This window comes from Capsicum annuum, unplaced genomic scaffold, assembly GCF_002878395.1.
Source record: "Capsicum annuum cultivar UCD-10X-F1 unplaced genomic scaffold, UCD10Xv1.1 ctg1706, whole genome shotgun sequence".
NCBI lineage: Eukaryota > Viridiplantae > Streptophyta > Magnoliopsida > Solanales > Solanaceae > Capsicum > Capsicum annuum.
Window position 1 is genome coordinate 447,709 of NW_025822696.1, and position 6,184 is coordinate 453,892.

The window sequence follows — 6,184 nt, forward strand, 5'->3', positions numbered from 1 at the left end:
TTGGCTTAGTTACATTGTTATGTTATTAATGAGTGTTGTTTGAGTTATGCAATGGATGCTATGCAAGAATATCTCTAAGAAATATTACAAACTAATCCTCTCAAAGTTTGAGGATTCAATCTAAAAGATCAAGATATGCATAAGTCCCTTGAAGGACTCCCTGATGGAAAGGATGAATTTTAGGGGCAACCTTTTGAAAATTTCCAATGCTTTCAAAAATCTCAGTTCAAATTTCAACTTTATAAACATTCCTTATTAGTAATACCTTCTTTATAAGAGTTTTTATTTAAATCAAGGATACGTCTTATGAGACATCCCTAATTGACCCTATAGTTCCTCTCAATATATTTGTATAGAGTTATAAGCTTTTTATAATTACCAGATCTGTATGACCTATTCAAATGGTCCAATTATATCAATATCTTTGTTATTAAACTAAGAAGTTTTGTGAGTGCAGGTAGGTTTACTCATCTTTTAAGAGATGATTTGGATTGTTACTTCATTCGAAGTTGACGTATCTTATTCCATTAGGGTTTTCTATCCCTAAGAAAACCTACTGGATCGTCACCTCACTCGAGGTGACATATCTTATTATATTTGGGTCAACCACCCTAAGAAGACATACCTTATTGCCACCCCAACTCGAGGTGACATATCTTATTGTATTTGGGTCACCCGTCTTTTTAAAATACAACCTATCAGATTGTCACTCCATTCGAGGTGACATACCATATTATATTAGACCTTCCATCATTTAATAAGATACATCAAATTGTCACTTTATTTGAGGTGATAGGTTATTATGGATTATCATCTCCTTCAGTATGACATGTTGTTATGGGTCATCACCTTCCTCAGAGTGATATCATTATGTTATGGACCGTCACCTCCCTCAGAGTGACATATCATTATGTTATAAACTGTCACCTTCTTCAGTGTGATATATCATAATGTTATGGACTGTTACATTCTTCACAAGTGACATATTTTTATGAGTACCATCATATTATTTGAGACATCATGCTATTATATTATGAACTGTCACCTCTTTCAGAGTGATACATTATTATATTATGGATCAACACCTCCTTCAGAGTGACATATTTATGTTATGGACTGACACCTCCTTCAGAGTGGCAAGTCATTATGTTATAGATTTTAACCTCTTTTAGAGTGACACATTATTATATGGATCGCCACCACCTTCAACATGATATATTACTATATTATGGATTTTTACATTCGTATTAAAACAAGGTTTGCACAATTACCCTTTTATTGCATTTGCTACTAATAAGTTTATTCAACACATTGGGTCGCCGCCCCATTCAAAGTGACACGTTACATTTAAGATAGGTCGTCTGTCTTTCAATGAGACATATTGTGCCGTCACCCCATTCAAAGTGGTACAAAACATTTAATATAGGTCATCCGTATTTTAATGAGACATATTGGTCCATCACCCCATTCAAAGTGGCATAAAATATTCAAGATAGGTCATTCGACTTTTAATTATACATGTTGGGACATTACCCCATTCAAAGTGGCACGTTACATTTAAGATAAGTCGTCCACCTTTCAATGAGACATGTTAGGACATCACCACATTCAAAGTGGCACATTACATTTAAGATAGTCATTCGCCTTTCAATGAGACACGTTGGGTCATTAGCCCAGTCAAAGTGGCATGTAACATTTAAGATAGATTTTTCATCTTTCAATCACGTTGGGACGTCGCCCTATTAAAACTAGTACGTTATATTCAAGATAGGTCATCTGCCTTTCAATGAGGCATGTTGAGATGTCACCCCGTTCAAAGTGGATCATTACATTTAAGATAGATCATTCATTGTTTAATAAGACACGTTGGGATGTTACTCCATTAAATATGACACAAAGTATTTAGGATAGGTCCTCCACCTTTTAATGAGACATGTTGGACCGTCACCCCGTCCAAAGTAGCATAAAATATTCAAGATAGGTTGTCCACCCTTTTACTGGTACACGTTGGGTTGTCACCACATTCAAAGTGGTATGATATTTTAAAAATAGGTTATGCAAACTGGTTCATCGACTATCTCAATATAATATGTTCAAATAAGTTTGTACCAAATTATGTTTGTGGCATGATACATTTACAACTAACCTTTTTTACTTGAGATGTTGTCGAAAGAATCCGAATGGATAAAATTGTCAAATCAAAATCATAGGTGTGGACGACTCTAAAAAGGACGCAACACAATGTGTAACTTTTTTTAGCAGCGAACTGGGACATAGTCTAAATAGAAATATCAAACTCTTTGGATGCGAGCTGAAGGGTGACTTAGACCATCATCAAACCACACCCCTATCAGAAGGCATGTGGAAATTTTAGGAAATTTTTTATTTCAATTTCACCTCCAGGGTATTTCTAAACTCACACCAGGGGTAACCTTCCTCTTCTTTGAAATTTGGGTGACAACATACCTAAAGCTGTGGAAATTATGTCCATGTAGCTTTTAGTTACGGGTGTAAAGGGGTCTCATATTTGTAATTAAGATAATTACAAGCCCTTTTTCCATAACTCGATATATTTATCACTCATTTCGAATCAAAGATTGTCTAAAATAAGAGACTATCTTTCTACCGATCGAGTTGAAATACAAGCAGTCTGATTCTCTAAATCTCAGGGATATGTAGGTTGGGCTCTATGTTTAAAACTCGACCACATTCCAACCCTCCCCCAATCTTTTTATTCTCCACTTTTCCAGTTTCAACAAATTGAAAAATCAGGCTAGCTTGTGACTTCTTTAAAAATTGTGCTTAAAATCAAGTATTATAAACTACAAGTGGCCTAAATTCTCGTGCAACATTATGTATGTAGGAAGTTTGATATTAGGATTCGGCTATAGCTCCCTGAAACTTGTGCGAAAATCAATATGTTTCGATAGATAAATTTGTGGACGGACAAAATTAGGAACATCAAACTCCCTTTACTCAGGGTTACTTGTATTCACCCTATCCAAAGTAAGGAGGCAGTAGTCGACACCTAATTTTTTTCCCTCCCCATTCAAAATTAGTCTTCAAGTTTCTTAATTGAGTAGAAAAATAAAGTTGACCATAACAAAAAAAGATGTTGGAATGCACGGGACTTTCAAATAGTTTTAAAATATTTGTTTAAATTATTTTGAAAATAAATTCCAAGCTTATCTTTAAAATTTTAGGTGAAACTAAAGTATTATGTGTTTAATCATATCGAGTAACATAATTCTCTCTTAAAAAATATTTTAGAATTTATTTTTAGTGGCGCTTTTGGTTATACTTGTGAATACTTTATTTTTCTTAAAATTAATTAAAAAATAAAAAATTGATTACATAATTAGTTCCTTGATTTTTTAAAAAAACAAATAATTATATTTTATTAAATATTAAGTTTGTAATTATTGAATTTAATAAGCTCATTAAATTAATTGGAATTAGTTCATCTCTATTTGTCTAAATTAATCCAATTTGGCCATTTTATTAATTTAACTTGGCTAAATTTTCAAGCTGGACCTCCCTATTTATTCTTTTATGATTTCAGATTTCCCCATGCTCAAAATTTCACACTTAACCCTGCCCAACAAACACCCTTATACTTCTCTTCCTCAAACAACAACAGCAACTAACCCAGCCCAATACCATTCTGTCCAGCCCACATCTACCGACCCGACCCAACTTTCTTTTCCCCCTTCAGCTTATTTCCTCTATACGACACAACAATAGTCAACAACCATCAAACAATGATAAAAACAACATCAACCCCCAAAACCCTAGCCACCCCTTTCACTTACCGATTTACCCTCTTTGTACAACCATCTATGGTAAAAAAATCAGATTCTTTCATTATCTTCAGACTATGCTCACCATTTGGGCAAACTATTAACTCTCATTTTTTAATAATAGAGGCAACGTCTATTTCTCCATATCTCTCCACTATTTTTTTAGTACAAAGATCATTAATAGTCTTTGTCTCACCGTGAATTCCTGAATTTAGATTTAAAATTCATTCTTTCAAATTCGAAACCCTATTTTTTCCTCCCAAATTTCTCTCATAAATGGACATTGAGGGATAGAGGTTGAAAAGAGAGAATTCTTTGGGGAAAAGTTAGGGATTTGGGAGGAGCATTCCTCTAATCCTACGTAATCAAAGAATTCGAGAAGAAACGCACTTGAAAATTTAATTCCGAAAAAAAAAGGTAAAGCACCGATGATCCGGGATTGAAATTTCGATGGAATTTTGTTCATTTAAAGCTCGTTCGTTTCAGTTCCTTCCCGAGAAAAGTAAATCCTCTCCCTTATTTTTCTTGTTCTTATTTGGGTGTTAGGCAGTGTGAAATTTAGTTAGTTCCATGATGTTTTGATTTAGTTTTTGCCATAGATTAAATCTAATTTATTTATTTATATAAAAATTGGTTGAACATGAATTAAGCAATTTATTGGTTTTGCTTTATTTCGTTCTATTAGCTTTACCTACCAAAAGATTAAAATGAATTGTTGGTTTGTCTCATGTTCTAGAACTGAATTTTCTTATCAATTAGAAGATTATATACTTCTTTATCAATCTCCGTGCATAGCAGTCTTTAAGTTTTTTTCTTAAAAAAAAAGAAAATTTTGAAGAGTTCTACTTTCAATATTGGAGTAGTTTCAACGGTTGTTATGCTCATTAAACAATTAGAGTTTTTTTGTGGTGGACTACTTATACAACATTAATCATGTTGACATCGGGACATTGCTATACTAGTTCTTTATGGTATTTCCTTGGTGCCCTATTTGATAGATGATGCAGAATTTTCTTTCAATCCTAAACTTCATAATAAGTGTGATTATCTTGTTTAAATTGAGTTATGGTATTTTATTTGAAAGGTGGTTATTTACTATATATGTGGTTAGGTTGATAAAGATTTCCTCGTAATCCTTTCCCACCCCTTTTATGCATGAACTCTCTCAGCGAGTCCATCAGACTCCCATCTTTTCGCATTCAATATCCATCGAGTCAAGTCCCATCAAAGTCCATAATGAACTAATACATGAAGAAAATTGACTGATTCAAAGCTGACTTACATTAATATACAGAAAATATATGGGATTTGTAGATTAAAGATGGTTGGTATATGCCAATATATGGTGCATAACAACATCAGAAGCAAGTATACGGGTCCTTATACACTGATATACAACAACAACAACAACAAACCCAGTATATTCCCACCTAGTGGGGTCTGGGGGTAAGATGTACGCAGTCCACACCTCTACCTCTAAAGAAGTAGAAAGGCTGTTTCCGATAGACCCCCGGCTCACACTGATATACAACAAATATATAGAAAATGCAGCAAAACAAAACTGTGATATACAACTGATATACCATGAGTTAAAATGGACTCGAGGTCCATAAATTTGCAGCCCAACAGAATCCAAAAATGGGCCTGAAAGTACACTTTCTCAACCCTTCTTTATTTTTGTAATTTATCTTGACTGTTTGTATTAAATAATTAATCTAGATAAATCCCTAAAACGTTGCCATTCTATTTTCTCGAGATTTTCTTACTCAATTCGTATTTCTTCTCACTTGGTTTGTGTCGTCTAAAATGAATTTAGTTGGTTCCTTCGGTTATTCTCCATAACAAACAAATCTCCTAAATTAAGTGTTTCATAACAAGATGACATTCATTTTATTCATACGACTAATAGTCTATTTGGATAAAGGCAATTTTCTTCAAACCTAAGAAATTAATTTTTCTTGAAAATTCTAACTTTCGTAAATAATTAAATACTTGTAGTTTGATACACTCTTAACAAAATTTTCCGAAGGTATTATACCAAAATTGACTTTCATAAAAAAAAAAATAATAACAACAATAAGAAGAAAAATAATTACATAATCCACTCGTCCCATAAAAGTATAAATTTAGTTTCCTCTAAAATTTGAAAGTCTACAATTTAGTTTAACCGGATCTTTCCTTAATTCAAATAGAATATTTTCATTTAGATGAATAAGTGTCATTTTTGGTTAATATTTTTGATATCTTCCACAAAATCGAGTGTTTACAAAATTAGCCATTTTAAGTTAATAAAAAATTATTTGGTAAACGTTTTTCAATCGGACGCTCCTAAGTGCCCTCAAAACCTTTATAGGGCACTAACTGAACCCTTACTCAATTTCTCT

At 33.0% G+C, this 6,184-nt stretch overlaps 1 long non-coding RNA gene across 2 annotated transcripts; it reads left to right on the forward strand.

Moving 5' to 3' along the window:
• Positions 1–3,758: 3,758 nt before the first annotated feature.
• Positions 3,759–5,528, forward strand: LOC124890377. Of its 2 annotated transcripts, none has more exons than XR_007049130.1 (2): positions 3,759–4,302; positions 5,095–5,528. It is a non-coding gene; the product is annotated as an uncharacterized LOC124890377 (long non-coding RNA). The 2 variants fall into 2 exon arrangements; XR_007049131.1 differs by having other exon boundaries at positions 5,115–5,528.
• The last annotated feature ends 656 nt before the right edge of the window (positions 5,529–6,184 follow it).